The sequence below is a fragment of the Ictalurus punctatus genome, unplaced genomic scaffold (assembly GCF_001660625.3).
Source record: "Ictalurus punctatus breed USDA103 unplaced genomic scaffold, Coco_2.0 tig00007355, whole genome shotgun sequence".
NCBI lineage: Eukaryota > Metazoa > Chordata > Actinopteri > Siluriformes > Ictaluridae > Ictalurus > Ictalurus punctatus.
Genome location: NW_026521142.1, coordinates 10,001 through 31,113, shown reverse-complemented (window position 1 = coordinate 31,113; position 21,113 = coordinate 10,001). Strand labels below are relative to the sequence as shown.

Sequence of the window (21,113 nt, the reverse complement as noted above, 5' to 3'; positions counted from 1 at the left end):
CCAATCAATCAATCAATCAGTCAGTCAGTCTTTTGATTACACTATTTAAATAGGCCCCATTTGGGGTCAGCTTTCGCTTACGGCCATACCACTCTGAAAAAGCCTGATCTCATCTGAACTCGGAAGCAAAGCAGAGTTGGGCCTGGTTAGTACTCGGTTGGGAGACTGAATGGGAATACTAGGTGCTGTAAGCTTTTTATTTGGATCAGTGTTTTCATGGCCTCTGCACAACATCCTGTTTTGGGATAAAGGTTGGACACAGGTTTGAAGGGGACCCAATCAATCATCATCAATCAGTCAGTCAGTCAGTCAGTCTTTTGATTACACTATTTAAATAGGCCCCATTTGGGGTCAGCTTTCGCTTACGGCCATACCACTCTGAAAAAGCCTGATCTCATCTGAACTCGGAAGCAAAGCAGAGTTGGGCCTGGTTAGTACTCGGTTGGGAGACTGAATGGGAATACTAGGTGCTGTAAGCTTTTTATTTGGATCAGTGTTTTCATGGCCTCTGCACAACATCCTGTTTTGGGATAAAGGTTGGACACAGGTTTGAAGGGGACCCAATCAATCAATCAGTCAGTCAGTCAGTCAGTCAGTCAGTCTTTTGATTACACTATTTAAATAGGCCCCATTTGGGGTCAGCTTTCGCTTACGGCCATACCACTCTGAAAAAGCCTGATCTCATCTGAACTCGGAAGCAAAGCAGAGTTGGGCCTGGTTAGTACTCGGTTGGGAGACTGAATGGGAATACTAGGTGCTGTAAGCTTTTTATTTGGATCAGTGTTTTCATGGCCTCTGCACAACATCCTGTTTTGGGATAAAGGTTGGACACAGGTTTGAAGGGGACCCAATCAATCAATCAATCATCAGTCAGTCAGTCTTTTGATTACACTATTTAAATAGGCCCCATTTGGGGTCAGCTTTCGCTTACGGCCATACCACTCTGAAAAAGCCTGATCTCATCTGAACTCGGAAGCAAAGCAGAGTTGGGCCTGGTTAGTACTCGGTTGGGAGACTGAATGGGAATACTAGGTGCTGTAAGCTTTTTATTTGGATCAGTGTTTTCATGGCCTCTGCACAACATCCTGTTTTGGGATAAAGGTTGGACACAGGTTTGAAGGGGACCCAATCAATCAATCAGTCAGTCAGTCAGTCAGTCAGTCAGTCTTTTGATTACACTATTTAAATAGGCCCCATTTGGGGTCAGCTTTCGCTTACGGCCATACCACTCTGAAAAAGCCTGATCTCATCTGAACTCGGAAGCAAAGCAGAGTTGGGCCTGGTTAGTACTCGGTTGGGAGACTGAATGGGAATACTAGGTGCTGTAAGCTTTTTATTTGGATCAGTGTTTTCATGGCCTCTGCACAACATCCTGTTTTGGGATAAAGGTTGGACACAGGTTTGAAGGGGACCCAATCAATCAATCAATCAGTCAGTCAGTCTTTTGATTACACTATTTAAATAGGCCCCATTTGGGGTCAGCTTTCGCTTACGGCCATACCACTCTGAAAAAGCCTGATCTCATCTGAACTCGGAAGCAAAGCAGAGTTGGGCCTGGTTAGTACTCGGTTGGGAGACTGAATGGGAATACTAGGTGCTGTAAGCTTTTTATTTGGATCAGTGTTTTCATGGCCTCTGCACAACATCCTGTTTTGGGATAAAGGTTGGACACAGGTTTGAAGGGGACCCAATCAATCAATCAATCAGTCAGTCAGTCAGTCAGTCAGTCAGTCTTTTGATTACACTATTTAAATAGGCCCCATTTGGGGTCAGCTTTCGCTTACGGCCATACCACTCTGAAAAAGCCTGATCTCATCTGAACTCGGAAGCAAAGCAGAGTTGGGCCTGGTTAGTACTCGGTTGGGAGACTGAATGGGAATACTAGGTGCTGTAAGCTTTTTATTTGGATCAGTGTTTTCATGGCCTCTGCACAACATCCTGTTTTGGGATAAAGGTTGGACACAGGTTTGAAGGGGACCCAATCAATCAATCAGTCAGTCAGTCAGTCAGTCAGTCTTTTGATTACACTATTTAAATAGGCCCCATTTGGGGTCAGCTTTCGCTTACGGCCATACCACTCTGAAAAAGCCTGATCTCATCTGAACTCGGAAGCAAAGCAGAGTTGGGCCTGGTTAGTACTCGGTTGGGAGACTGAATGGGAATACTAGGTGCTGTAAGCTTTTTATTTGGATCAGTGTTTTCATGGCCTCTGCACAACATCCTGTTTTGGGATAAAGGTTGGACACAGGTTTGAAGGGGACCCAATCAATCAATCAGTCAGTCAGTCTTTTGATTACACTATTTAAATAGGCCCCATTTGGGGTCAGCTTTCGCTTACGGCCATACCACTCTGAAAAAGCCTGATCTCATCTGAACTCGGAAGCAAAGCAGAGTTGGGCCTGGTTAGTACTCGGTTGGGAGACTGAATGGGAATACTAGGTGCTGTAAGCTTTTTATTTGGATCAGTGTTTTCATGGCCTCTGCACAACATCCTGTTTTGGGATAAAGGTTGGACACAGGTTTGAAGGGGACCCAATCAATCAATCAGTCAGTCAGTCAGTCAGTCAGTCAGTCTTTTGATTACACTATTTAAATAGGCCCCATTTGGGGTCAGCTTTCGCTTACGGCCATACCACTCTGAAAAAGCCTGATCTCATCTGAACTCGGAAGCAAAGCAGAGTTGGGCCTGGTTAGTACTCGGTTGGGAGACTGAATGGGAATACTAGGTGCTGTAAGCTTTTTATTTGGATCAGTGTTTTCATGGCCTCTGCACAACATCCTGTTTTGGGATAAAGGTTGGACACAGGTTTGAAGGGGACCCAATCAATCAATCAATCAGTCAGTCAGTCAGTCTTTTGATTACACTATTTAAATAGGCCCCATTTGGGGTCAGCTTTCGCTTACGGCCATACCACTCTGAAAAAGCCTGATCTCATCTGAACTCGGAAGCAAAGCAGAGTTGGGCCTGGTTAGTACTCGGTTGGGAGACTGAATGGGAATACTAGGTGCTGTAAGCTTTTTATTTGGATCAGTGTTTTCATGGCCTCTGCACAACATCCTGTTTTGGGATAAAGGTTGGACACAGGTTTGAAGGGGACCCAATCAATCAATCAGTCAGTCAGTCAGTCAGTCAGTCTTTTGATTACACTATTTAAATAGGCCCCATTTGGGGTCAGCTTTCGCTTACGGCCATACCACTCTGAAAAAGCCTGATCTCATCTGAACTCGGAAGCAAAGCAGAGTTGGGCCTGGTTAGTACTCGGTTGGGAGACTGAATGGGAATACTAGGTGCTGTAAGCTTTTTATTTGGATCAGTGTTTTCATGGCCTCTGCACAACATCCTGTTTTGGGATAAAGGTTGGACACAGGTTTGAAGGGGACCCAATCAATCAATCAGTCAGTCAGTCAGTCAGTCTTTTGATTACACTATTTAAATAGGCCCCATTTGGGGTCAGCTTTCGCTTACGGCCATACCACTCTGAAAAAGCCTGATCTCATCTGAACTCGGAAGCAAAGCAGAGTTGGGCCTGGTTAGTACTCGGTTGGGAGACTGAATGGGAATACTAGGTGCTGTAAGCTTTTTATTTGGATCAGTGTTTTCATGGCCTCTGCACAACATCCTGTTTTGGGATAAAGGTTGGACACAGGTTTGAAGGGGACCCAATCAATCATCATCAGTCAGTCAGTCTTTTGATTACACTATTTAAATAGGCCCCATTTGGGGTCAGCTTTCGCTTACGGCCATACCACTCTGAAAAAGCCTGATCTCATCTGAACTCGGAAGCAAAGCAGAGTTGGGCCTGGTTAGTACTCGGTTGGGAGACTGAATGGGAATACTAGGTGCTGTAAGCTTTTTATTTGGATCAGTGTTTTCATGGCCTCTGCACAACATCCTGTTTTGGGATAAAGGTTGGACACAGGTTTGAAGGGGACCCAATCAATCAATCAATCAGTCAGTCAGTCTTTTGATTACACTATTTAAATAGGCCCCATTTGGGGTCAGCTTTCGCTTACGGCCATACCACTCTGAAAAAGCCTGATCTCATCTGAACTCGGAAGCAAAGCAGAGTTGGGCCTGGTTAGTACTCGGTTGGGAGACTGAATGGGAATACTAGGTGCTGTAAGCTTTTTATTTGGATCAGTGTTTTCATGGCCTCTGCACAACATCCTGTTTTGGGATAAAGGTTGGACACAGGTTTGAAGGGGACCCAATCAATCAATCAGTCAGTCAGTCAGTCAGTCAGTCAGTCTTTTGATTACACTATTTAAATAGGCCCCATTTGGGGTCAGCTTTCGCTTACGGCCATACCACTCTGAAAAAGCCTGATCTCATCTGAACTCGGAAGCAAAGCAGAGTTGGGCCTGGTTAGTACTCGGTTGGGAGACTGAATGGGAATACTAGGTGCTGTAAGCTTTTTATTTGGATCAGTGTTTTCATGGCCTCTGCACAACATCCTGTTTTGGGATAAAGGTTGGACACAGGTTTGAAGGGGACCCAATCAATCAATCAATCAGTCAGTCAGTCTTTTGATTACACTATTTAAATAGGCCCCATTTGGGGTCAGCTTTCGCTTACGGCCATACCACTCTGAAAAAGCCTGATCTCATCTGAACTCGGAAGCAAAGCAGAGTTGGGCCTGGTTAGTACTCGGTTGGGAGACTGAATGGGAATACTAGGTGCTGTAAGCTTTTTATTTGGATCAGTGTTTTCATGGCCTCTGCACAACATCCTGTTTTGGGATAAAGGTTGGACACAGGTTTGAAGGGGACCCAATCAATCAATCAATCAGTCAGTCAGTCAGTCAGTCAGTCTTTTGATTACACTATTTAAATAGGCCCCATTTGGGGTCAGCTTTCGCTTACGGCCATACCACTCTGAAAAAGCCTGATCTCATCTGAACTCGGAAGCAAAGCAGAGTTGGGCCTGGTTAGTACTCGGTTGGGAGACTGAATGGGAATACTAGGTGCTGTAAGCTTTTTATTTGGATCAGTGTTTTCATGGCCTCTGCACAACATCCTGTTTTGGGATAAAGGTTGGACACAGGTTTGAAGGGGACCCAATCAATCAATCATCAGTCAGTCAGTCAGTCAGTCAGTCTTTTGATTACACTATTTAAATAGGCCCCATTTGGGGTCAGCTTTCGCTTACGGCCATACCACTCTGAAAAAGCCTGATCTCATCTGAACTCGGAAGCAAAGCAGAGTTGGGCCTGGTTAGTACTCGGTTGGGAGACTGAATGGGAATACTAGGTGCTGTAAGCTTTTTATTTGGATCAGTGTTTTCATGGCCTCTGCACAACATCCTGTTTTGGGATAAAGGTTGGACACAGGTTTGAAGGGGACCCAATCAATCAATCAATCAGTCAGTCAGTCAGTCTTTTGATTACACTATTTAAATAGGCCCCATTTGGGGTCAGCTTTCGCTTACGGCCATACCACTCTGAAAAAGCCTGATCTCATCTGAACTCGGAAGCAAAGCAGAGTTGGGCCTGGTTAGTACTCGGTTGGGAGACTGAATGGGAATACTAGGTGCTGTAAGCTTTTTATTTGGATCAGTGTTTTCATGGCCTCTGCACAACATCCTGTTTTGGGATAAAGGTTGGACACAGGTTTGAAGGGGACCCAATCAATCAATCAGTCAGTCAGTCAGTCAGTCAGTCAGTCTTTTGATTACACTATTTAAATAGGCCCCATTTGGGGTCAGCTTTCGCTTACGGCCATACCACTCTGAAAAAGCCTGATCTCATCTGAACTCGGAAGCAAAGCAGAGTTGGGCCTGGTTAGTACTCGGTTGGGAGACTGAATGGGAATACTAGGTGCTGTAAGCTTTTTATTTGGATCAGTGTTTTCATGGCCTCTGCACAACATCCTGTTTTGGGATAAAGGTTGGACACAGGTTTGAAGGGGACCCAATCAATCAATCAATCAGTCAGTCAGTCTTTTGATTACACTATTTAAATAGGCCCCATTTGGGGTCAGCTTTCGCTTACGGCCATACCACTCTGAAAAAGCCTGATCTCATCTGAACTCGGAAGCAAAGCAGAGTTGGGCCTGGTTAGTACTCGGTTGGGAGACTGAATGGGAATACTAGGTGCTGTAAGCTTTTTATTTGGATCAGTGTTTTCATGGCCTCTGCACAACATCCTGTTTTGGGATAAAGGTTGGACACAGGTTTGAAGGGGACCCAATCAATCAATCAGTCAGTCAGTCAGTCAGTCTTTTGATTACACTATTTAAATAGGCCCCATTTGGGGTCAGCTTTCGCTTACGGCCATACCACTCTGAAAAAGCCTGATCTCATCTGAACTCGGAAGCAAAGCAGAGTTGGGCCTGGTTAGTACTCGGTTGGGAGACTGAATGGGAATACTAGGTGCTGTAAGCTTTTTATTTGGATCAGTGTTTTCATGGCCTCTGCACAACATCCTGTTTTGGGATAAAGGTTGGACACAGGTTTGAAGGGGACCCAATCAATCATCATCAGTCAGTCAGTCAGTCAGTCTTTTGATTACACTATTTAAATAGGCCCCATTTGGGGTCAGCTTTCGCTTACGGCCATACCACTCTGAAAAAGCCTGATCTCATCTGAACTCGGAAGCAAAGCAGAGTTGGGCCTGGTTAGTACTCGGTTGGGAGACTGAATGGGAATACTAGGTGCTGTAAGCTTTTTATTTGGATCAGTGTTTTCATGGCCTCTGCACAACATCCTGTTTTGGGATAAAGGTTGGACACAGGTTTGAAGGGGACCCAATCAATCAATCAGTCAGTCAGTCAGTCAGTCAGTCAGTCTTTTGATTACACTATTTAAATAGGCCCCATTTGGGGTCAGCTTTCGCTTACGGCCATACCACTCTGAAAAAGCCTGATCTCATCTGAACTCGGAAGCAAAGCAGAGTTGGGCCTGGTTAGTACTCGGTTGGGAGACTGAATGGGAATACTAGGTGCTGTAAGCTTTTTATTTGGATCAGTGTTTTCATGGCCTCTGCACAACATCCTGTTTTGGGATAAAGGTTGGACACAGGTTTGAAGGGGACCCAATCAATCAATCAGTCAGTCAGTCAGTCAGTCTTTTGATTACACTATTTAAATAGGCCCCATTTGGGGTCAGCTTTCGCTTACGGCCATACCACTCTGAAAAAGCCTGATCTCATCTGAACTCGGAAGCAAAGCAGAGTTGGGCCTGGTTAGTACTCGGTTGGGAGACTGAATGGGAATACTAGGTGCTGTAAGCTTTTTATTTGGATCAGTGTTTTCATGGCCTCTGCACAACATCCTGTTTTGGGATAAAGGTTGGACACAGGTTTGAAGGGGACCCAATCAATCAATCAGTCAGTCAGTCTTTTGATTACACTATTTAAATAGGCCCCATTTGGGGTCAGCTTTCGCTTACGGCCATACCACTCTGAAAAAGCCTGATCTCATCTGAACTCGGAAGCAAAGCAGAGTTGGGCCTGGTTAGTACTCGGTTGGGAGACTGAATGGGAATACTAGGTGCTGTAAGCTTTTTATTTGGATCAGTGTTTTCATGGCCTCTGCACAACATCCTGTTTTGGGATAAAGGTTGGACACAGGTTTGAAGGGGACCCAATCAATCAATCAATCAGTCAGTCAGTCTTTTGATTACACTATTTAAATAGGCCCCATTTGGGGTCAGCTTTCGCTTACGGCCATACCACTCTGAAAAAGCCTGATCTCATCTGAACTCGGAAGCAAAGCAGAGTTGGGCCTGGTTAGTACTCGGTTGGGAGACTGAATGGGAATACTAGGTGCTGTAAGCTTTTTATTTGGATCAGTGTTTTCATGGCCTCTGCACAACATCCTGTTTTGGGATAAAGGTTGGACACAGGTTTGAAGGGGACCCAATCAATCAATCAGTCAGTCAGTCAGTCAGTCAGTCAGTCTTTTGATTACACTATTTAAATAGGCCCCATTTGGGGTCAGCTTTCGCTTACGGCCATACCACTCTGAAAAAGCCTGATCTCATCTGAACTCGGAAGCAAAGCAGAGTTGGGCCTGGTTAGTACTCGGTTGGGAGACTGAATGGGAATACTAGGTGCTGTAAGCTTTTTATTTGGATCAGTGTTTTCATGGCCTCTGCACAACATCCTGTTTTGGGATAAAGGTTGGACACAGGTTTGAAGGGGACCCAATCAATCAATCAATCAGTCAGTCAGTCTTTTGATTACACTATTTAAATAGGCCCCATTTGGGGTCAGCTTTCGCTTACGGCCATACCACTCTGAAAAAGCCTGATCTCATCTGAACTCGGAAGCAAAGCAGAGTTGGGCCTGGTTAGTACTCGGTTGGGAGACTGAATGGGAATACTAGGTGCTGTAAGCTTTTTATTTGGATCAGTGTTTTCATGGCCTCTGCACAACATCCTGTTTTGGGATAAAGGTTGGACACAGGTTTGAAGGGGACCCAATCAATCAATCAATCAGTCAGTCAGTCAGTCAGTCAGTCTTTTGATTACACTATTTAAATAGGCCCCATTTGGGGTCAGCTTTCGCTTACGGCCATACCACTCTGAAAAAGCCTGATCTCATCTGAACTCGGAAGCAAAGCAGAGTTGGGCCTGGTTAGTACTCGGTTGGGAGACTGAATGGGAATACTAGGTGCTGTAAGCTTTTTATTTGGATCAGTGTTTTCATGGCCTCTGCACAACATCCTGTTTTGGGATAAAGGTTGGACACAGGTTTGAAGGGGACCCAATCAATCAATCAGTCAGTCAGTCAGTCAGTCTTTTGATTACACTATTTAAATAGGCCCCATTTGGGGTCAGCTTTCGCTTACGGCCATACCACTCTGAAAAAGCCTGATCTCATCTGAACTCGGAAGCAAAGCAGAGTTGGGCCTGGTTAGTACTCGGTTGGGAGACTGAATGGGAATACTAGGTGCTGTAAGCTTTTTATTTGGATCAGTGTTTTCATGGCCTCTGCACAACATCCTGTTTTGGGATAAAGGTTGGACACAGGTTTGAAGGGGACCCAATCAATCAATCAATCATCAGTCAGTCAGTCAGTCTTTTGATTACACTATTTAAATAGGCCCCATTTGGGGTCAGCTTTCGCTTACGGCCATACCACTCTGAAAAAGCCTGATCTCATCTGAACTCGGAAGCAAAGCAGAGTTGGGCCTGGTTAGTACTCGGTTGGGAGACTGAATGGGAATACTAGGTGCTGTAAGCTTTTTATTTGGATCAGTGTTTTCATGGCCTCTGCACAACATCCTGTTTTGGGATAAAGGTTGGACACAGGTTTGAAGGGGACCCAATCAATCAATCAGTCAGTCAGTCAGTCAGTCAGTCTTTTGATTACACTATTTAAATAGGCCCCATTTGGGGTCAGCTTTCGCTTACGGCCATACCACTCTGAAAAAGCCTGATCTCATCTGAACTCGGAAGCAAAGCAGAGTTGGGCCTGGTTAGTACTCGGTTGGGAGACTGAATGGGAATACTAGGTGCTGTAAGCTTTTTATTTGGATCAGTGTTTTCATGGCCTCTGCACAACATCCTGTTTTGGGATAAAGGTTGGACACAGGTTTGAAGGGGACCCAATCAATCAATCAATCAGTCAGTCAGTCTTTTGATTACACTATTTAAATAGGCCCCATTTGGGGTCAGCTTTCGCTTACGGCCATACCACTCTGAAAAAGCCTGATCTCATCTGAACTCGGAAGCAAAGCAGAGTTGGGCCTGGTTAGTACTCGGTTGGGAGACTGAATGGGAATACTAGGTGCTGTAAGCTTTTTATTTGGATCAGTGTTTTCATGGCCTCTGCACAACATCCTGTTTTGGGATAAAGGTTGGACACAGGTTTGAAGGGGACCCAATCAATCAATCAGTCAGTCAGTCAGTCAGTCAGTCAGTCAGTCTTTTGATTACACTATTTAAATAGGCCCCATTTGGGGTCAGCTTTCGCTTACGGCCATACCACTCTGAAAAAGCCTGATCTCATCTGAACTCGGAAGCAAAGCAGAGTTGGGCCTGGTTAGTACTCGGTTGGGAGACTGAATGGGAATACTAGGTGCTGTAAGCTTTTTATTTGGATCAGTGTTTTCATGGCCTCTGCACAACATCCTGTTTTGGGATAAAGGTTGGACACAGGTTTGAAGGGGACCCAATCAATCATCATCAGTCAGTCAGTCAGTCTTTTGATTACACTATTTAAATAGGCCCCATTTGGGGTCAGCTTTCGCTTACGGCCATACCACTCTGAAAAAGCCTGATCTCATCTGAACTCGGAAGCAAAGCAGAGTTGGGCCTGGTTAGTACTCGGTTGGGAGACTGAATGGGAATACTAGGTGCTGTAAGCTTTTTATTTGGATCAGTGTTTTCATGGCCTCTGCACAACATCCTGTTTTGGGATAAAGGTTGGACACAGGTTTGAAGGGGACCCAATCAATCAATCAATCAGTCAGTCAGTCAGTCTTTTGATTACACTATTTAAATAGGCCCCATTTGGGGTCAGCTTTCGCTTACGGCCATACCACTCTGAAAAAGCCTGATCTCATCTGAACTCGGAAGCAAAGCAGAGTTGGGCCTGGTTAGTACTCGGTTGGGAGACTGAATGGGAATACTAGGTGCTGTAAGCTTTTTATTTGGATCAGTGTTTTCATGGCCTCTGCACAACATCCTGTTTTGGGATAAAGGTTGGACACAGGTTTGAAGGGGACCCAATCAATCAATCAGTCAGTCAGTCAGTCAGTCAGTCAGTCTTTTGATTACACTATTTAAATAGGCCCCATTTGGGGTCAGCTTTCGCTTACGGCCATACCACTCTGAAAAAGCCTGATCTCATCTGAACTCGGAAGCAAAGCAGAGTTGGGCCTGGTTAGTACTCGGTTGGGAGACTGAATGGGAATACTAGGTGCTGTAAGCTTTTTATTTGGATCAGTGTTTTCATGGCCTCTGCACAACATCCTGTTTTGGGATAAAGGTTGGACACAGGTTTGAAGGGGACCCAATCAATCAATCAATCAGTCAGTCAGTCAGTCTTTTGATTACACTATTTAAATAGGCCCCATTTGGGGTCAGCTTTCGCTTACGGCCATACCACTCTGAAAAAGCCTGATCTCATCTGAACTCGGAAGCAAAGCAGAGTTGGGCCTGGTTAGTACTCGGTTGGGAGACTGAATGGGAATACTAGGTGCTGTAAGCTTTTTATTTGGATCAGTGTTTTCATGGCCTCTGCACAACATCCTGTTTTGGGATAAAGGTTGGACACAGGTTTGAAGGGGACCCAATCAATCATCAGTCAGTCAGTCAGTCAGTCAGTCTTTTGATTACACTATTTAAATAGGCCCCATTTGGGGTCAGCTTTCGCTTACGGCCATACCACTCTGAAAAAGCCTGATCTCATCTGAACTCGGAAGCAAAGCAGAGTTGGGCCTGGTTAGTACTCGGTTGGGAGACTGAATGGGAATACTAGGTGCTGTAAGCTTTTTATTTGGATCAGTGTTTTCATGGCCTCTGCACAACATCCTGTTTTGGGATAAAGGTTGGACACAGGTTTGAAGGGGACCCAATCAATCAATCAGTCAGTCAGTCAGTCAGTCAGTCAGTCTTTTGATTACACTATTTAAATAGGCCCCATTTGGGGTCAGCTTTCGCTTACGGCCATACCACTCTGAAAAAGCCTGATCTCATCTGAACTCGGAAGCAAAGCAGAGTTGGGCCTGGTTAGTACTCGGTTGGGAGACTGAATGGGAATACTAGGTGCTGTAAGCTTTTTATTTGGATCAGTGTTTTCATGGCCTCTGCACAACATCCTGTTTTGGGATAAAGGTTGGACACAGGTTTGAAGGGGACCCAATCAATCAATCAATCAAGTCAGTCAGTCAGTCTTTTGATTACACTATTTAAATAGGCCCCATTTGGGGTCAGCTTTCGCTTACGGCCATACCACTCTGAAAAAGCCTGATCTCATCTGAACTCGGAAGCAAAGCAGAGTTGGGCCTGGTTAGTACTCGGTTGGGAGACTGAATGGGAATACTAGGTGCTGTAAGCTTTTTATTTGGATCAGTGTTTTCATGGCCTCTGCACAACATCCTGTTTTGGGATAAAGGTTGGACACAGGTTTGAAGGGGACCCAATCAATCAATCAGTCAGTCAGTCAGTCAGTCAGTCTTTTGATTACACTATTTAAATAGGCCCCATTTGGGGTCAGCTTTCGCTTACGGCCATACCACTCTGAAAAAGCCTGATCTCATCTGAACTCGGAAGCAAAGCAGAGTTGGGCCTGGTTAGTACTCGGTTGGGAGACTGAATGGGAATACTAGGTGCTGTAAGCTTTTTATTTGGATCAGTGTTTTCATGGCCTCTGCACAACATCCTGTTTTGGGATAAAGGTTGGACACAGGTTTGAAGGGGACCCAATCAATCAATCAATCAGTCAGTCAGTCTTTTGATTACACTATTTAAATAGGCCCCATTTGGGGTCAGCTTTCGCTTACGGCCATACCACTCTGAAAAAGCCTGATCTCATCTGAACTCGGAAGCAAAGCAGAGTTGGGCCTGGTTAGTACTCGGTTGGGAGACTGAATGGGAATACTAGGTGCTGTAAGCTTTTTATTTGGATCAGTGTTTTCATGGCCTCTGCACAACATCCTGTTTTGGGATAAAGGTTGGACACAGGTTTGAAGGGGACCCAATCAATCAATCAGTCAGTCAGTCAGTCAGTCTTTTGATTACACTATTTAAATAGGCCCCATTTGGGGTCAGCTTTCGCTTACGGCCATACCACTCTGAAAAAGCCTGATCTCATCTGAACTCGGAAGCAAAGCAGAGTTGGGCCTGGTTAGTACTCGGTTGGGAGACTGAATGGGAATACTAGGTGCTGTAAGCTTTTTATTTGGATCAGTGTTTTCATGGCCTCTGCACAACATCCTGTTTTGGGATAAAGGTTGGACACAGGTTTGAAGGGGACCCAATCAATCAATCAGTCAGTCAGTCAGTCTTTTGATTACACTATTTAAATAGGCCCCATTTGGGGTCAGCTTTCGCTTACGGCCATACCACTCTGAAAAAGCCTGATCTCATCTGAACTCGGAAGCAAAGCAGAGTTGGGCCTGGTTAGTACTCGGTTGGGAGACTGAATGGGAATACTAGGTGCTGTAAGCTTTTTATTTGGATCAGTGTTTTCATGGCCTCTGCACAACATCCTGTTTTGGGATAAAGGTTGGACACAGGTTTGAAGGGGACCAATCAATCAATCAATCAGTCAGTCAGTCTTTTGATTACACTATTTAAATAGGCCCCATTTGGGGTCAGCTTTCGCTTACGGCCATACCACTCTGAAAAAGCCTGATCTCATCTGAACTCGGAAGCAAAGCAGAGTTGGGCCTGGTTAGTACTCGGTTGGGAGACTGAATGGGAATACTAGGTGCTGTAAGCTTTTTATTTGGATCAGTGTTTTCATGGCCTCTGCACAACATCCTGTTTTGGGATAAAGGTTGGACACAGGTTTGAAGGGGACCCAATCAATCAATCAGTCAGTCAGTCAGTCAGTCTTTTGATTACACTATTTAAATAGGCCCCATTTGGGGTCAGCTTTCGCTTACGGCCATACCACTCTGAAAAAGCCTGATCTCATCTGAACTCGGAAGCAAAGCAGAGTTGGGCCTGGTTAGTACTCGGTTGGGAGACTGAATGGGAATACTAGGTGCTGTAAGCTTTTTATTTGGATCAGTGTTTTCATGGCCTCTGCACAACATCCTGTTTTGGGATAAAGGTTGGACACAGGTTTGAAGGGGACCCAATCAATCAATCAGTCAGTCAGTCAGTCTTTTGATTACACTATTTAAATAGGCCCCATTTGGGGTCAGCTTTCGCTTACGGCCATACCACTCTGAAAAAGCCTGATCTCATCTGAACTCGGAAGCAAAGCAGAGTTGGGCCTGGTTAGTACTCGGTTGGGAGACTGAATGGGAATACTAGGTGCTGTAAGCTTTTTATTTGGATCAGTGTTTTCATGGCCTCTGCACAACATCCTGTTTTGGGATAAAGGTTGGACACAGGTTTGAAGGGGACCCAATCAATCAATCAGTCAGTCAGTCAGTCAGTCAGTCTTTTGATTACACTATTTAAATAGGCCCCATTTGGGGTCAGCTTTCGCTTACGGCCATACCACTCTGAAAAAGCCTGATCTCATCTGAACTCGGAAGCAAAGCAGAGTTGGGCCTGGTTAGTACTCGGTTGGGAGACTGAATGGGAATACTAGGTGCTGTAAGCTTTTTATTTGGATCAGTGTTTTCATGGCCTCTGCACAACATCCTGTTTTGGGATAAAGGTTGGACACAGGTTTGAAGGGGACCCAATCAATCAATCAATCAGTCAGTCAGTCTTTTGATTACACTATTTAAATAGGCCCCATTTGGGGTCAGCTTTCGCTTACGGCCATACCACTCTGAAAAAGCCTGATCTCATCTGAACTCGGAAGCAAAGCAGAGTTGGGCCTGGTTAGTACTCGGTTGGGAGACTGAATGGGAATACTAGGTGCTGTAAGCTTTTTATTTGGATCAGTGTTTTCATGGCCTCTGCACAACATCCTGTTTTGGGATAAAGGTTGGACACAGGTTTGAAGGGGACCCAATCAATCAATCAGTCAGTCAGTCAGTCAGTCTTTTGATTACACTATTTAAATAGGCCCCATTTGGGGTCAGCTTTCGCTTACGGCCATACCACTCTGAAAAAGCCTGATCTCATCTGAACTCGGAAGCAAAGCAGAGTTGGGCCTGGTTAGTACTCGGTTGGGAGACTGAATGGGAATACTAGGTGCTGTAAGCTTTTTATTTGGATCAGTGTTTTCATGGCCTCTGCACAACATCCTGTTTTGGGATAAAGGTTGGACACAGGTTTGAAGGGGACCCAATCAATCAATCATCATCAGTCAGTCAGTCAGTCTTTTGATTACACTATTTAAATAGGCCCCATTTGGGGTCAGCTTTCGCTTACGGCCATACCACTCTGAAAAAGCCTGATCTCATCTGAACTCGGAAGCAAAGCAGAGTTGGGCCTGGTTAGTACTCGGTTGGGAGACTGAATGGGAATACTAGGTGCTGTAAGCTTTTTATTTGGATCAGTGTTTTCATGGCCTCTGCACAACATCCTGTTTTGGGATAAAGGTTGGACACAGGTTTGAAGGGGACCCAATCAATCAATCAGTCAGTCAGTCAGTCAGTCAGTCAGTCAGTCTTTTGATTACACTATTTAAATAGGCCCCATTTGGGGTCAGCTTTCGCTTACGGCCATACCACTCTGAAAAAGCCTGATCTCATCTGAACTCGGAAGCAAAGCAGAGTTGGGCCTGGTTAGTACTCGGTTGGGAGACTGAATGGGAATACTAGGTGCTGTAAGCTTTTTATTTGGATCAGTGTTTTCATGGCCTCTGCACAACATCCTGTTTTGGGATAAAGGTTGGACACAGGTTTGAAGGGGACCCAATCAATCAATCAATCATCAGTCAGTCAGTCAGTCTTTTGATTACACTATTTAAATAGGCCCCATTTGGGGTCAGCTTTCGCTTACGGCCATACCACTCTGAAAAAGCCTGATCTCATCTGAACTCGGAAGCAAAGCAGAGTTGGGCCTGGTTAGTACTCGGTTGGGAGACTGAATGGGAATACTAGGTGCTGTAAGCTTTTTATTTGGATCAGTGTTTTCATGGCCTCTGCACAACATCCTGTTTTGGGATAAAGGTTGGACACAGGTTTGAAGGGGACCCAATCAATCAATCAGTCAGTCAGTCAGTCAGTCAGTCTTTTGATTACACTATTTAAATAGGCCCCATTTGGGGTCAGCTTTCGCTTACGGCCATACCACTCTGAAAAAGCCTGATCTCATCTGAACTCGGAAGCAAAGCAGAGTTGGGCCTGGTTAGTACTCGGTTGGGAGACTGAATGGGAATACTAGGTGCTGTAAGCTTTTTATTTGGATCAGTGTTTTCATGGCCTCTGCACAACATCCTGTTTTGGGATAAAGGTTGGACACAGGTTTGAAGGGGACCCAATCAATCAATCAATCAGTCAGTCAGTCTTTTGATTACACTATTTAAATAGGCCCCATTTGGGGTCAGCTTTCGCTTACGGCCATACCACTCTGAAAAAGCCTGATCTCATCTGAACTCGGAAGCAAAGCAGAGTTGGGCCTGGTTAGTACTCGGTTGGGAGACTGAATGGGAATACTAGGTGCTGTAAGCTTTTTATTTGGATCAGTGTTTTCATGGCCTCTGCACAACATCCTGTTTTGGGATAAAGGTTGGACACAGGTTTGAAGGGGACCCAATCAATCAATCAGTCAGTCAGTCAGTCAGTCTTTTGATTACACTATTTAAATAGGCCCCATTTGGGGTCAGCTTTCGCTTACGGCCATACCACTCTGAAAAAGCCTGATCTCATCTGAACTCGGAAGCAAAGCAGAGTTGGGCCTGGTTAGTACTCGGTTGGGAGACTGAATGGGAATACTAGGTGCTGTAAGCTTTTTATTTGGATCAGTGTTTTCATGGCCTCTGCACAACATCCTGTTTTGGGATAAAGGTTGGACACAGGTTTGAAGGGGACCCAATCAATCAATCAGTCAGTCAGTCAGTCAGTTTTGATTACACTATTTAAATAGGCCCCATTTGGGGTCAGCTTTCGCTTACGGCCATACCACTCTGAAAAAGCCTGATCTCATCTGAACTCGGAAGCAAAGCAGAGTTGGGCCTGGTTAGTACTCGGTTGGGAGACTGAATGGGAATACTAGGTGCTGTAAGCTTTTTATTTGGATCAGTGTTTTCATGGCCTCTGCACAACATCCTGTTTTGGGATAAAGGTTGGACACAGGTTTGAAGGGGACCCAATCAATCATCATCAGTCAGTCAGTCTTTTGATTACACTATTTAAATAGGCCCCATTTGGGGTCAGCTTTCGCTTACGGCCATACCACTCTGAAAAAGCCTGATCTCATCTGAACTCGGAAGCAAAGCAGAGTTGGGCCTGGTTAGTACTCGGTTGGGAGACTGAATGGGAATACTAGGTGCTGTAAGCTTTTTATTTGGATCAGTGTTTTCATGGCCTCTGCACAACATCCTGTTTTGGGATAAAGGTTGGACACAGGTTTGAAGGGGACCCAATCAATCAATCAGTCAGTCAGTCAGTCAGTCTTTTGATTACACTATTTAAATAGGCCCCATTTGGGGTCAGCTTTCGCTTACGGCCATACCACTCTGAAAAAGCCTGATCTCATCTGAACTCGGAAGCAAAGCAGAGTTGGGCCTGGTTAGTACTCGGTTGGGAGACTGAATGGGAATACTAGGTGCTGTAAGCTTTTTATTTGGATCAGTGTTTTCATGGCCTCTGCACAACATCCTGTTTTGGGATAAAGGTTGGACACAGGTTTGAAGGGGACCCAATCAATCAATCAGTCAGTCAGTCAGTCTTTTGATTACACTATTTAAATAGGCCCCATTTGGGGTCAGCTTTCGCTTACGGCCATACCACTCTGAAAAAGCCTGATCTCATCTGAACTCGGAAGCAAAGCAGAGTTGGGCCTGGTTAGTACTCGGTTGGGAGACTGAATGGGAATACTAGGTGCTGTAAGCTTTTTATTTGGATCAGTGTTTTCATGGCCTCTGCACAACATCCTGTTTTGGGATAAAGGTTGGACACAGGTTTGAAGGGGACCCAATCAATCAATCAGTCAGTCAGTCAGTCAGTCAGTCAGTCTTTTGATTACACTATTTAAATAGGCCCCATTTGGGGTCAGCTTTCGCTTACGGCCATACCACTCTGAAAAAGCCTGATCTCATCTGAACTCGGAAGCAAAGCAGAGTTGGGCCTGGTTAGTACTCGGTTGGGAGACTGAATGGGAATACTAGGTGCTGTAAGCTTTTTATTTGGATCAGTGTTTTCATGGCCTCTGCACAACATCCTGTTTTGGGATAAAGGTTGGACACAGGTTTGAAGGGGACCCAATCAATCAATCAGTCAGTCAGTCAGTCTTTTGATTACACTATTTAAATAGGCCCCATTTGGGGTCAGCTTTCGCTTACGGCCATACCACTCTGAAAAAGCCTGATCTCATCTGAACTCGGAAGCAAAGCAGAGTTGGGCCTGGTTAGTACTCGGTTGGGAGACTGAATGGGAATACTAGGTGCTGTAAGCTTTTTATTTGGATCAGTGTTTTCATGGCCTCTGCACAACATCCTGTTTTGGGATAAAGGTTGGACACAGGTTTGAAGGGGACCCAATCAATCAATCAGTCAGTCAGTCAGTCAGTCTTTTGATTACACTATTTAAATAGGCCCCATTTGGGGTCAGCTTTCGCTTACGGCCATACCACTCTGAAAAAGCCTGATCTCATCTGAACTCGGAAGCAAAGCAGAGTTGGGCCTGGTTAGTACTCGGTTGGGAGACTGAATGGGAATACTAGGTGCTGTAAGCTTTTTATTTGGATCAGTGTTTTCATGGCCTCTGCACAACATCCTGTTTTGGGATAAAGGTTGGACACAGGTTTGAAGGGGACCCAATCAATCAATCAGTCAGTCAGTCAGTCAGTCTTTTGATTACACTATTTAAATAGCCCCATTTGGGGTCAGCTTTCGCTTACGGCCATACCACTCTGAAAAAGCCTGATCTCATCTGAACTCGGAAGCAAAGCAGAGTTGGGCCTGGTTAGTACTCGGTTGGGAGACTGAATGGGAATACTAGGTGCTGTAAGCTTTTTATTTGGATCAGTGTTTTCATGGCCTCTGCACAACATCCTGTTTTGGGATAAAGGTTGGACACAGGTTTGAAGGGGACCCAATCATCAGTCAGTCAGTCAGTCTTTTGATTACACTATTTAAATAGGCCCCATTTGGGGTCAGCTTTCGCTTACGGCCATACCACTCTGAAAAAGCCTGATCTCATCTGAACTCGGAAGCAAAGCAGAGTTGGGCCTGGTTAGTACTCGGTTGGGAGACTGAATGGGAATACTAGGTGCTGTAAGCTTTTTATTTGGATCAGTGTTTTCATGGCCTCTGCACAACATCCTGTTTTGGGATAAAGGTTGGACACAGGTTTGAAGGGGACCCAATCAATCAATCAGTCAGTCAGTCAGTCAGTCTTTTGATTACACTATTTAAATAGGCCCCATTTGGGGTCAGCTTTCGCTTACGGCCATACCACTCTGAAAAAGCCTGATCTCATCTGAACTCGGAAGCAAAGCAGAGTTGGGCCTGGTTAGTACTCGGTTGGGAGACTGAATGGGAATACTAGGTGCTGTAAGCTTTTTATTTGGATCAGTGTTTTCATGGCCTCTGCACAACATCCTGTTTTGGGATAAAGGTTGGACACAGGTTTGAAGGGGACCCAATCAATCAATCAGTCAGTCAGTCAGTCAGTCTTTTGATTACACTATTTAAATAGGCCCCATTTGGGGTCAGCTTTCGCTTACGGCCATACCACTCTGAAAAAGCCTGATCTCATCTGAACTCGGAAGCAAAGCAGAGTTGGGCCTGGTTAGTACTCGGTTGGGAGACTGAATGGGAATACTAGGTGCTGTAAGCTTTTTATTTGGATCAGTGTTTTCATGGCCTCTGCACAACATCCTGTTTTGGGATAAAGGTTGGACACAGGTTTGAAGGGGACCCAATCAATCAATCAGTCAGTCAGTCAGTCAGTCTTTTGATTACACTATTTAAATAGGCCCCATTTGGGGTCAGCTTTCGCTTACGGCCATACCACTCTGAAAAAGCCTGATCTCATCTGAACTCGGAAGCAAAGCAGAGTTGGGCCTGGTTAGTACTCGGTTGGGAGACTGAATGGGAATACTAGGTGCTGTAAGCTTTTTATTTGGATCAGTGTTTTCATGGCCTCTGCACAACATCCTGTTTTGGGATAAAGGTTGGACACAGGTTTGAAGGGGACCCAATCAATCAATCAGTCAGTCAGTCAGTCTTTTGATTACACTATTTAAATAGGCCCCATTTGGGGTCAGCTTTCGCTTACGGCCATACCACTCTGAAAAAGCCTGATCTCATCTGAACTCGGAAGCAAAGCAGAGTTGGGCCTGGTTAGTACTCGGTTGGGAGACTGAATGGGAATACTAGGTGCTGTAAGCTTTTTATTTGGATCAGTGTTTTCATGGCCTCTGCACAACATCCTGTTTTGGGATAAAGGTTGGACACAGGTTTGAAGGGGACCCAATCAATCAATCAATCAATCAATCACAGTCAGTCAGTCAGTCAGTCAGTCAGTCTTTTGATTACACTATTTAAATAGGCCCCATTTGGGGTCAGCTTTCGCTTACGGCCATACCACTCTGAAAAAGCCTGATCTCATCTGAACTCGGAAGCAAAGCAGAGTTGGGCCTGGTTAGTACTCGGTTGGGAGACTGAATGGGAATACTAGGTGCTGTAAGCTTTTTATTTGGATCAGTGTTTTCATGGCCTCTGCACAACATCCTGTTTTGGGATAAAGGTTGGACACAGGTTTGAAGGGGACCCAATCAATCAATCAATCAGTCAGTCAGTCTTTTGATTACACTATTTAAATAGGCCCCATTTGGGGTCAGCTTTCGCTTACGGCCATACCACTCTGAAAAAGCCTGATCTCATCTGAACTCGGAAGCAAAGCAGAGTTGGGCCTGGTTAGTACTCGGTTGGGAGACTGAATGGGAATACTAGGTGCTGTAAGCTTTTTATTTGGATCAGTGTTTTCATGGCCTCTGCACAACATCCTGTTTTGGGATAAAGGTTGGACACAGGTTTGAAGGGGACCCAATCAATCAATCAATCAATCAGTCAGTCAGTCTTTTGATTACACTATTTAAATAGGCCCCATTTGGGGTCAGCTTTCGCTTACGGCCATACCACTCTGAAAAAGCCTGATCTCATCTGAACTCGGAAGCAAAGCAGAGTTGGGCCTGGTTAGTACTCGGTTGGGAGACTGAATGGGAATACTAGGTGCTGTAAGCTTTTTATTTGGATCAGTGTTTTCATGGCCTCTGCACAACATCCTGTTTTGGGATAAAGGTTGGACACAGGTTTGAAGGGGACCAATCAATCAATCAGTCAGTCAGTCTTTTGATTACACTATTTAAATAGGCCCCATTTGGGGTCAGCTTTCGCTTACGGCCATACCACTCTGAAAAAGCC

General features: G+C 45.0%; 76 non-coding genes across 76 annotated transcripts in view; all 76 read left to right on the top strand.

Annotated features, from left to right (window-relative positions):
- The first annotated feature begins 75 nt into the window (after positions 1-75).
- On the top strand, positions 76-194 carry LOC128632066 (5S ribosomal RNA). The gene has a single exon (XR_008396015.1). It is a non-coding gene; the product is annotated as a 5S ribosomal RNA (ribosomal RNA).
- Positions 195-360: 166 nt separating this feature from the next.
- Positions 361-479, top strand: LOC128632065 (5S ribosomal RNA). Its single transcript, XR_008396014.1, has one exon. It is a non-coding gene; the product is annotated as a 5S ribosomal RNA (ribosomal RNA).
- Positions 480-647: 168 nt separating this feature from the next.
- On the top strand, positions 648-766 carry LOC128632064 (5S ribosomal RNA). Its single transcript, XR_008396013.1, has one exon. It is a non-coding gene; the product is annotated as a 5S ribosomal RNA (ribosomal RNA).
- Positions 767-925: 159 nt separating this feature from the next.
- LOC128632063 (5S ribosomal RNA) lies at positions 926-1,044 on the top strand. Its single transcript, XR_008396012.1, has one exon. It is a non-coding gene; the product is annotated as a 5S ribosomal RNA (ribosomal RNA).
- Positions 1,045-1,212: 168 nt separating this feature from the next.
- Positions 1,213-1,331, top strand: LOC128632061 (5S ribosomal RNA). Its single transcript, XR_008396010.1, has one exon. It is a non-coding gene; the product is annotated as a 5S ribosomal RNA (ribosomal RNA).
- Positions 1,332-1,487: 156 nt separating this feature from the next.
- On the top strand, positions 1,488-1,606 carry LOC128632060 (5S ribosomal RNA). Its single transcript, XR_008396009.1, has one exon. It is a non-coding gene; the product is annotated as a 5S ribosomal RNA (ribosomal RNA).
- Positions 1,607-1,778: 172 nt separating this feature from the next.
- Positions 1,779-1,897, top strand: LOC128632059 (5S ribosomal RNA). The gene has a single exon (XR_008396008.1). It is a non-coding gene; the product is annotated as a 5S ribosomal RNA (ribosomal RNA).
- Positions 1,898-2,061: 164 nt separating this feature from the next.
- Positions 2,062-2,180, top strand: LOC128632058 (5S ribosomal RNA). Its single transcript, XR_008396007.1, has one exon. It is a non-coding gene; the product is annotated as a 5S ribosomal RNA (ribosomal RNA).
- A 152-nt stretch (positions 2,181-2,332) lies between these two features.
- Positions 2,333-2,451, top strand: LOC128632057 (5S ribosomal RNA). Its single transcript, XR_008396006.1, has one exon. It is a non-coding gene; the product is annotated as a 5S ribosomal RNA (ribosomal RNA).
- Positions 2,452-2,619: 168 nt separating this feature from the next.
- LOC128632056 (5S ribosomal RNA) lies at positions 2,620-2,738 on the top strand. Its single transcript, XR_008396005.1, has one exon. It is a non-coding gene; the product is annotated as a 5S ribosomal RNA (ribosomal RNA).
- A 160-nt stretch (positions 2,739-2,898) lies between these two features.
- LOC128632055 (5S ribosomal RNA) lies at positions 2,899-3,017 on the top strand. Its single transcript, XR_008396004.1, has one exon. It is a non-coding gene; the product is annotated as a 5S ribosomal RNA (ribosomal RNA).
- Positions 3,018-3,181: 164 nt separating this feature from the next.
- Positions 3,182-3,300, top strand: LOC128632054 (5S ribosomal RNA). The gene has a single exon (XR_008396003.1). It is a non-coding gene; the product is annotated as a 5S ribosomal RNA (ribosomal RNA).
- Positions 3,301-3,460: 160 nt separating this feature from the next.
- Positions 3,461-3,579, top strand: LOC128632053 (5S ribosomal RNA). The gene has a single exon (XR_008396002.1). It is a non-coding gene; the product is annotated as a 5S ribosomal RNA (ribosomal RNA).
- Positions 3,580-3,733: 154 nt separating this feature from the next.
- LOC128632052 (5S ribosomal RNA) lies at positions 3,734-3,852 on the top strand. Its single transcript, XR_008396001.1, has one exon. It is a non-coding gene; the product is annotated as a 5S ribosomal RNA (ribosomal RNA).
- A 156-nt stretch (positions 3,853-4,008) lies between these two features.
- LOC128632050 (5S ribosomal RNA) lies at positions 4,009-4,127 on the top strand. Its single transcript, XR_008395999.1, has one exon. It is a non-coding gene; the product is annotated as a 5S ribosomal RNA (ribosomal RNA).
- Positions 4,128-4,295: 168 nt separating this feature from the next.
- LOC128632049 (5S ribosomal RNA) lies at positions 4,296-4,414 on the top strand. Its single transcript, XR_008395998.1, has one exon. It is a non-coding gene; the product is annotated as a 5S ribosomal RNA (ribosomal RNA).
- A 156-nt stretch (positions 4,415-4,570) lies between these two features.
- On the top strand, positions 4,571-4,689 carry LOC128632048 (5S ribosomal RNA). The gene has a single exon (XR_008395997.1). It is a non-coding gene; the product is annotated as a 5S ribosomal RNA (ribosomal RNA).
- Positions 4,690-4,857: 168 nt separating this feature from the next.
- Positions 4,858-4,976, top strand: LOC128632047 (5S ribosomal RNA). Its single transcript, XR_008395996.1, has one exon. It is a non-coding gene; the product is annotated as a 5S ribosomal RNA (ribosomal RNA).
- Positions 4,977-5,143: 167 nt separating this feature from the next.
- Positions 5,144-5,262, top strand: LOC128632046 (5S ribosomal RNA). Its single transcript, XR_008395995.1, has one exon. It is a non-coding gene; the product is annotated as a 5S ribosomal RNA (ribosomal RNA).
- A 160-nt stretch (positions 5,263-5,422) lies between these two features.
- LOC128632045 (5S ribosomal RNA) lies at positions 5,423-5,541 on the top strand. Its single transcript, XR_008395994.1, has one exon. It is a non-coding gene; the product is annotated as a 5S ribosomal RNA (ribosomal RNA).
- Positions 5,542-5,709: 168 nt separating this feature from the next.
- Positions 5,710-5,828, top strand: LOC128632044 (5S ribosomal RNA). The gene has a single exon (XR_008395993.1). It is a non-coding gene; the product is annotated as a 5S ribosomal RNA (ribosomal RNA).
- Positions 5,829-5,984: 156 nt separating this feature from the next.
- On the top strand, positions 5,985-6,103 carry LOC128632043 (5S ribosomal RNA). The gene has a single exon (XR_008395992.1). It is a non-coding gene; the product is annotated as a 5S ribosomal RNA (ribosomal RNA).
- A 160-nt stretch (positions 6,104-6,263) lies between these two features.
- LOC128632042 (5S ribosomal RNA) lies at positions 6,264-6,382 on the top strand. The gene has a single exon (XR_008395991.1). It is a non-coding gene; the product is annotated as a 5S ribosomal RNA (ribosomal RNA).
- A 162-nt stretch (positions 6,383-6,544) lies between these two features.
- On the top strand, positions 6,545-6,663 carry LOC128632041 (5S ribosomal RNA). The gene has a single exon (XR_008395990.1). It is a non-coding gene; the product is annotated as a 5S ribosomal RNA (ribosomal RNA).
- A 168-nt stretch (positions 6,664-6,831) lies between these two features.
- Positions 6,832-6,950, top strand: LOC128632039 (5S ribosomal RNA). Its single transcript, XR_008395988.1, has one exon. It is a non-coding gene; the product is annotated as a 5S ribosomal RNA (ribosomal RNA).
- Positions 6,951-7,110: 160 nt separating this feature from the next.
- LOC128632038 (5S ribosomal RNA) lies at positions 7,111-7,229 on the top strand. Its single transcript, XR_008395987.1, has one exon. It is a non-coding gene; the product is annotated as a 5S ribosomal RNA (ribosomal RNA).
- Positions 7,230-7,381: 152 nt separating this feature from the next.
- LOC128632037 (5S ribosomal RNA) lies at positions 7,382-7,500 on the top strand. Its single transcript, XR_008395986.1, has one exon. It is a non-coding gene; the product is annotated as a 5S ribosomal RNA (ribosomal RNA).
- A 156-nt stretch (positions 7,501-7,656) lies between these two features.
- LOC128632036 (5S ribosomal RNA) lies at positions 7,657-7,775 on the top strand. The gene has a single exon (XR_008395985.1). It is a non-coding gene; the product is annotated as a 5S ribosomal RNA (ribosomal RNA).
- Positions 7,776-7,943: 168 nt separating this feature from the next.
- Positions 7,944-8,062, top strand: LOC128632035 (5S ribosomal RNA). The gene has a single exon (XR_008395984.1). It is a non-coding gene; the product is annotated as a 5S ribosomal RNA (ribosomal RNA).
- Positions 8,063-8,218: 156 nt separating this feature from the next.
- On the top strand, positions 8,219-8,337 carry LOC128632034 (5S ribosomal RNA). The gene has a single exon (XR_008395983.1). It is a non-coding gene; the product is annotated as a 5S ribosomal RNA (ribosomal RNA).
- A 168-nt stretch (positions 8,338-8,505) lies between these two features.
- LOC128632033 (5S ribosomal RNA) lies at positions 8,506-8,624 on the top strand. The gene has a single exon (XR_008395982.1). It is a non-coding gene; the product is annotated as a 5S ribosomal RNA (ribosomal RNA).
- Positions 8,625-8,784: 160 nt separating this feature from the next.
- On the top strand, positions 8,785-8,903 carry LOC128632032 (5S ribosomal RNA). Its single transcript, XR_008395981.1, has one exon. It is a non-coding gene; the product is annotated as a 5S ribosomal RNA (ribosomal RNA).
- A 163-nt stretch (positions 8,904-9,066) lies between these two features.
- On the top strand, positions 9,067-9,185 carry LOC128632031 (5S ribosomal RNA). The gene has a single exon (XR_008395980.1). It is a non-coding gene; the product is annotated as a 5S ribosomal RNA (ribosomal RNA).
- Positions 9,186-9,349: 164 nt separating this feature from the next.
- On the top strand, positions 9,350-9,468 carry LOC128632030 (5S ribosomal RNA). The gene has a single exon (XR_008395979.1). It is a non-coding gene; the product is annotated as a 5S ribosomal RNA (ribosomal RNA).
- Positions 9,469-9,624: 156 nt separating this feature from the next.
- Positions 9,625-9,743, top strand: LOC128632028 (5S ribosomal RNA). Its single transcript, XR_008395977.1, has one exon. It is a non-coding gene; the product is annotated as a 5S ribosomal RNA (ribosomal RNA).
- A 172-nt stretch (positions 9,744-9,915) lies between these two features.
- Positions 9,916-10,034, top strand: LOC128632027 (5S ribosomal RNA). Its single transcript, XR_008395976.1, has one exon. It is a non-coding gene; the product is annotated as a 5S ribosomal RNA (ribosomal RNA).
- A 158-nt stretch (positions 10,035-10,192) lies between these two features.
- LOC128632026 (5S ribosomal RNA) lies at positions 10,193-10,311 on the top strand. The gene has a single exon (XR_008395975.1). It is a non-coding gene; the product is annotated as a 5S ribosomal RNA (ribosomal RNA).
- Positions 10,312-10,471: 160 nt separating this feature from the next.
- Positions 10,472-10,590, top strand: LOC128632025 (5S ribosomal RNA). Its single transcript, XR_008395974.1, has one exon. It is a non-coding gene; the product is annotated as a 5S ribosomal RNA (ribosomal RNA).
- Positions 10,591-10,758: 168 nt separating this feature from the next.
- Positions 10,759-10,877, top strand: LOC128632024 (5S ribosomal RNA). The gene has a single exon (XR_008395973.1). It is a non-coding gene; the product is annotated as a 5S ribosomal RNA (ribosomal RNA).
- Positions 10,878-11,037: 160 nt separating this feature from the next.
- Positions 11,038-11,156, top strand: LOC128632023 (5S ribosomal RNA). Its single transcript, XR_008395972.1, has one exon. It is a non-coding gene; the product is annotated as a 5S ribosomal RNA (ribosomal RNA).
- A 163-nt stretch (positions 11,157-11,319) lies between these two features.
- Positions 11,320-11,438, top strand: LOC128632022 (5S ribosomal RNA). Its single transcript, XR_008395971.1, has one exon. It is a non-coding gene; the product is annotated as a 5S ribosomal RNA (ribosomal RNA).
- Positions 11,439-11,606: 168 nt separating this feature from the next.
- Positions 11,607-11,725, top strand: LOC128632021 (5S ribosomal RNA). The gene has a single exon (XR_008395970.1). It is a non-coding gene; the product is annotated as a 5S ribosomal RNA (ribosomal RNA).
- Positions 11,726-11,886: 161 nt separating this feature from the next.
- Positions 11,887-12,005, top strand: LOC128632020 (5S ribosomal RNA). Its single transcript, XR_008395969.1, has one exon. It is a non-coding gene; the product is annotated as a 5S ribosomal RNA (ribosomal RNA).
- A 164-nt stretch (positions 12,006-12,169) lies between these two features.
- LOC128632019 (5S ribosomal RNA) lies at positions 12,170-12,288 on the top strand. Its single transcript, XR_008395968.1, has one exon. It is a non-coding gene; the product is annotated as a 5S ribosomal RNA (ribosomal RNA).
- Positions 12,289-12,444: 156 nt separating this feature from the next.
- On the top strand, positions 12,445-12,563 carry LOC128632017 (5S ribosomal RNA). Its single transcript, XR_008395966.1, has one exon. It is a non-coding gene; the product is annotated as a 5S ribosomal RNA (ribosomal RNA).
- Positions 12,564-12,723: 160 nt separating this feature from the next.
- Positions 12,724-12,842, top strand: LOC128632016 (5S ribosomal RNA). Its single transcript, XR_008395965.1, has one exon. It is a non-coding gene; the product is annotated as a 5S ribosomal RNA (ribosomal RNA).
- Positions 12,843-12,998: 156 nt separating this feature from the next.
- Positions 12,999-13,117, top strand: LOC128632015 (5S ribosomal RNA). Its single transcript, XR_008395964.1, has one exon. It is a non-coding gene; the product is annotated as a 5S ribosomal RNA (ribosomal RNA).
- Positions 13,118-13,272: 155 nt separating this feature from the next.
- Positions 13,273-13,391, top strand: LOC128632014 (5S ribosomal RNA). Its single transcript, XR_008395963.1, has one exon. It is a non-coding gene; the product is annotated as a 5S ribosomal RNA (ribosomal RNA).
- A 160-nt stretch (positions 13,392-13,551) lies between these two features.
- LOC128632013 (5S ribosomal RNA) lies at positions 13,552-13,670 on the top strand. The gene has a single exon (XR_008395962.1). It is a non-coding gene; the product is annotated as a 5S ribosomal RNA (ribosomal RNA).
- A 156-nt stretch (positions 13,671-13,826) lies between these two features.
- Positions 13,827-13,945, top strand: LOC128632012 (5S ribosomal RNA). Its single transcript, XR_008395961.1, has one exon. It is a non-coding gene; the product is annotated as a 5S ribosomal RNA (ribosomal RNA).
- A 164-nt stretch (positions 13,946-14,109) lies between these two features.
- LOC128632011 (5S ribosomal RNA) lies at positions 14,110-14,228 on the top strand. The gene has a single exon (XR_008395960.1). It is a non-coding gene; the product is annotated as a 5S ribosomal RNA (ribosomal RNA).
- A 156-nt stretch (positions 14,229-14,384) lies between these two features.
- On the top strand, positions 14,385-14,503 carry LOC128632010 (5S ribosomal RNA). Its single transcript, XR_008395959.1, has one exon. It is a non-coding gene; the product is annotated as a 5S ribosomal RNA (ribosomal RNA).
- A 160-nt stretch (positions 14,504-14,663) lies between these two features.
- LOC128632009 (5S ribosomal RNA) lies at positions 14,664-14,782 on the top strand. Its single transcript, XR_008395958.1, has one exon. It is a non-coding gene; the product is annotated as a 5S ribosomal RNA (ribosomal RNA).
- Positions 14,783-14,944: 162 nt separating this feature from the next.
- Positions 14,945-15,063, top strand: LOC128632008 (5S ribosomal RNA). Its single transcript, XR_008395957.1, has one exon. It is a non-coding gene; the product is annotated as a 5S ribosomal RNA (ribosomal RNA).
- Positions 15,064-15,235: 172 nt separating this feature from the next.
- On the top strand, positions 15,236-15,354 carry LOC128632006 (5S ribosomal RNA). The gene has a single exon (XR_008395955.1). It is a non-coding gene; the product is annotated as a 5S ribosomal RNA (ribosomal RNA).
- A 163-nt stretch (positions 15,355-15,517) lies between these two features.
- On the top strand, positions 15,518-15,636 carry LOC128632005 (5S ribosomal RNA). The gene has a single exon (XR_008395954.1). It is a non-coding gene; the product is annotated as a 5S ribosomal RNA (ribosomal RNA).
- Positions 15,637-15,800: 164 nt separating this feature from the next.
- LOC128632004 (5S ribosomal RNA) lies at positions 15,801-15,919 on the top strand. The gene has a single exon (XR_008395953.1). It is a non-coding gene; the product is annotated as a 5S ribosomal RNA (ribosomal RNA).
- Positions 15,920-16,075: 156 nt separating this feature from the next.
- On the top strand, positions 16,076-16,194 carry LOC128632003 (5S ribosomal RNA). Its single transcript, XR_008395952.1, has one exon. It is a non-coding gene; the product is annotated as a 5S ribosomal RNA (ribosomal RNA).
- A 160-nt stretch (positions 16,195-16,354) lies between these two features.
- LOC128632002 (5S ribosomal RNA) lies at positions 16,355-16,473 on the top strand. Its single transcript, XR_008395951.1, has one exon. It is a non-coding gene; the product is annotated as a 5S ribosomal RNA (ribosomal RNA).
- Positions 16,474-16,631: 158 nt separating this feature from the next.
- Positions 16,632-16,750, top strand: LOC128632179 (5S ribosomal RNA). The gene has a single exon (XR_008396121.1). It is a non-coding gene; the product is annotated as a 5S ribosomal RNA (ribosomal RNA).
- A 154-nt stretch (positions 16,751-16,904) lies between these two features.
- On the top strand, positions 16,905-17,023 carry LOC128632178 (5S ribosomal RNA). Its single transcript, XR_008396120.1, has one exon. It is a non-coding gene; the product is annotated as a 5S ribosomal RNA (ribosomal RNA).
- Positions 17,024-17,183: 160 nt separating this feature from the next.
- LOC128632177 (5S ribosomal RNA) lies at positions 17,184-17,302 on the top strand. Its single transcript, XR_008396119.1, has one exon. It is a non-coding gene; the product is annotated as a 5S ribosomal RNA (ribosomal RNA).
- A 156-nt stretch (positions 17,303-17,458) lies between these two features.
- LOC128632176 (5S ribosomal RNA) lies at positions 17,459-17,577 on the top strand. The gene has a single exon (XR_008396118.1). It is a non-coding gene; the product is annotated as a 5S ribosomal RNA (ribosomal RNA).
- Positions 17,578-17,745: 168 nt separating this feature from the next.
- On the top strand, positions 17,746-17,864 carry LOC128632175 (5S ribosomal RNA). The gene has a single exon (XR_008396117.1). It is a non-coding gene; the product is annotated as a 5S ribosomal RNA (ribosomal RNA).
- A 156-nt stretch (positions 17,865-18,020) lies between these two features.
- On the top strand, positions 18,021-18,139 carry LOC128632173 (5S ribosomal RNA). Its single transcript, XR_008396115.1, has one exon. It is a non-coding gene; the product is annotated as a 5S ribosomal RNA (ribosomal RNA).
- Positions 18,140-18,299: 160 nt separating this feature from the next.
- LOC128632172 (5S ribosomal RNA) lies at positions 18,300-18,418 on the top strand. The gene has a single exon (XR_008396114.1). It is a non-coding gene; the product is annotated as a 5S ribosomal RNA (ribosomal RNA).
- Positions 18,419-18,577: 159 nt separating this feature from the next.
- Positions 18,578-18,696, top strand: LOC128632171 (5S ribosomal RNA). Its single transcript, XR_008396113.1, has one exon. It is a non-coding gene; the product is annotated as a 5S ribosomal RNA (ribosomal RNA).
- Positions 18,697-18,847: 151 nt separating this feature from the next.
- Positions 18,848-18,966, top strand: LOC128632170 (5S ribosomal RNA). Its single transcript, XR_008396112.1, has one exon. It is a non-coding gene; the product is annotated as a 5S ribosomal RNA (ribosomal RNA).
- Positions 18,967-19,126: 160 nt separating this feature from the next.
- On the top strand, positions 19,127-19,245 carry LOC128632169 (5S ribosomal RNA). The gene has a single exon (XR_008396111.1). It is a non-coding gene; the product is annotated as a 5S ribosomal RNA (ribosomal RNA).
- Positions 19,246-19,405: 160 nt separating this feature from the next.
- LOC128632168 (5S ribosomal RNA) lies at positions 19,406-19,524 on the top strand. Its single transcript, XR_008396110.1, has one exon. It is a non-coding gene; the product is annotated as a 5S ribosomal RNA (ribosomal RNA).
- A 160-nt stretch (positions 19,525-19,684) lies between these two features.
- On the top strand, positions 19,685-19,803 carry LOC128632167 (5S ribosomal RNA). Its single transcript, XR_008396109.1, has one exon. It is a non-coding gene; the product is annotated as a 5S ribosomal RNA (ribosomal RNA).
- Positions 19,804-19,959: 156 nt separating this feature from the next.
- LOC128632166 (5S ribosomal RNA) lies at positions 19,960-20,078 on the top strand. Its single transcript, XR_008396108.1, has one exon. It is a non-coding gene; the product is annotated as a 5S ribosomal RNA (ribosomal RNA).
- A 182-nt stretch (positions 20,079-20,260) lies between these two features.
- Positions 20,261-20,379, top strand: LOC128632165 (5S ribosomal RNA). Its single transcript, XR_008396107.1, has one exon. It is a non-coding gene; the product is annotated as a 5S ribosomal RNA (ribosomal RNA).
- Positions 20,380-20,535: 156 nt separating this feature from the next.
- On the top strand, positions 20,536-20,654 carry LOC128632164 (5S ribosomal RNA). The gene has a single exon (XR_008396106.1). It is a non-coding gene; the product is annotated as a 5S ribosomal RNA (ribosomal RNA).
- Positions 20,655-20,814: 160 nt separating this feature from the next.
- On the top strand, positions 20,815-20,933 carry LOC128632162 (5S ribosomal RNA). Its single transcript, XR_008396104.1, has one exon. It is a non-coding gene; the product is annotated as a 5S ribosomal RNA (ribosomal RNA).
- Positions 20,934-21,084: 151 nt separating this feature from the next.
- The window catches only part of LOC128632161 (5S ribosomal RNA), a 119-nt gene continuing 90 nt past the window's right edge, over positions 21,085-21,113 (top strand). The window contains exon 1 of the ribosomal RNA XR_008396103.1: positions 21,085-21,113. This exon is cut by the window's right edge and continues 90 nt beyond it. This is a non-coding gene — a ribosomal RNA (5S ribosomal RNA).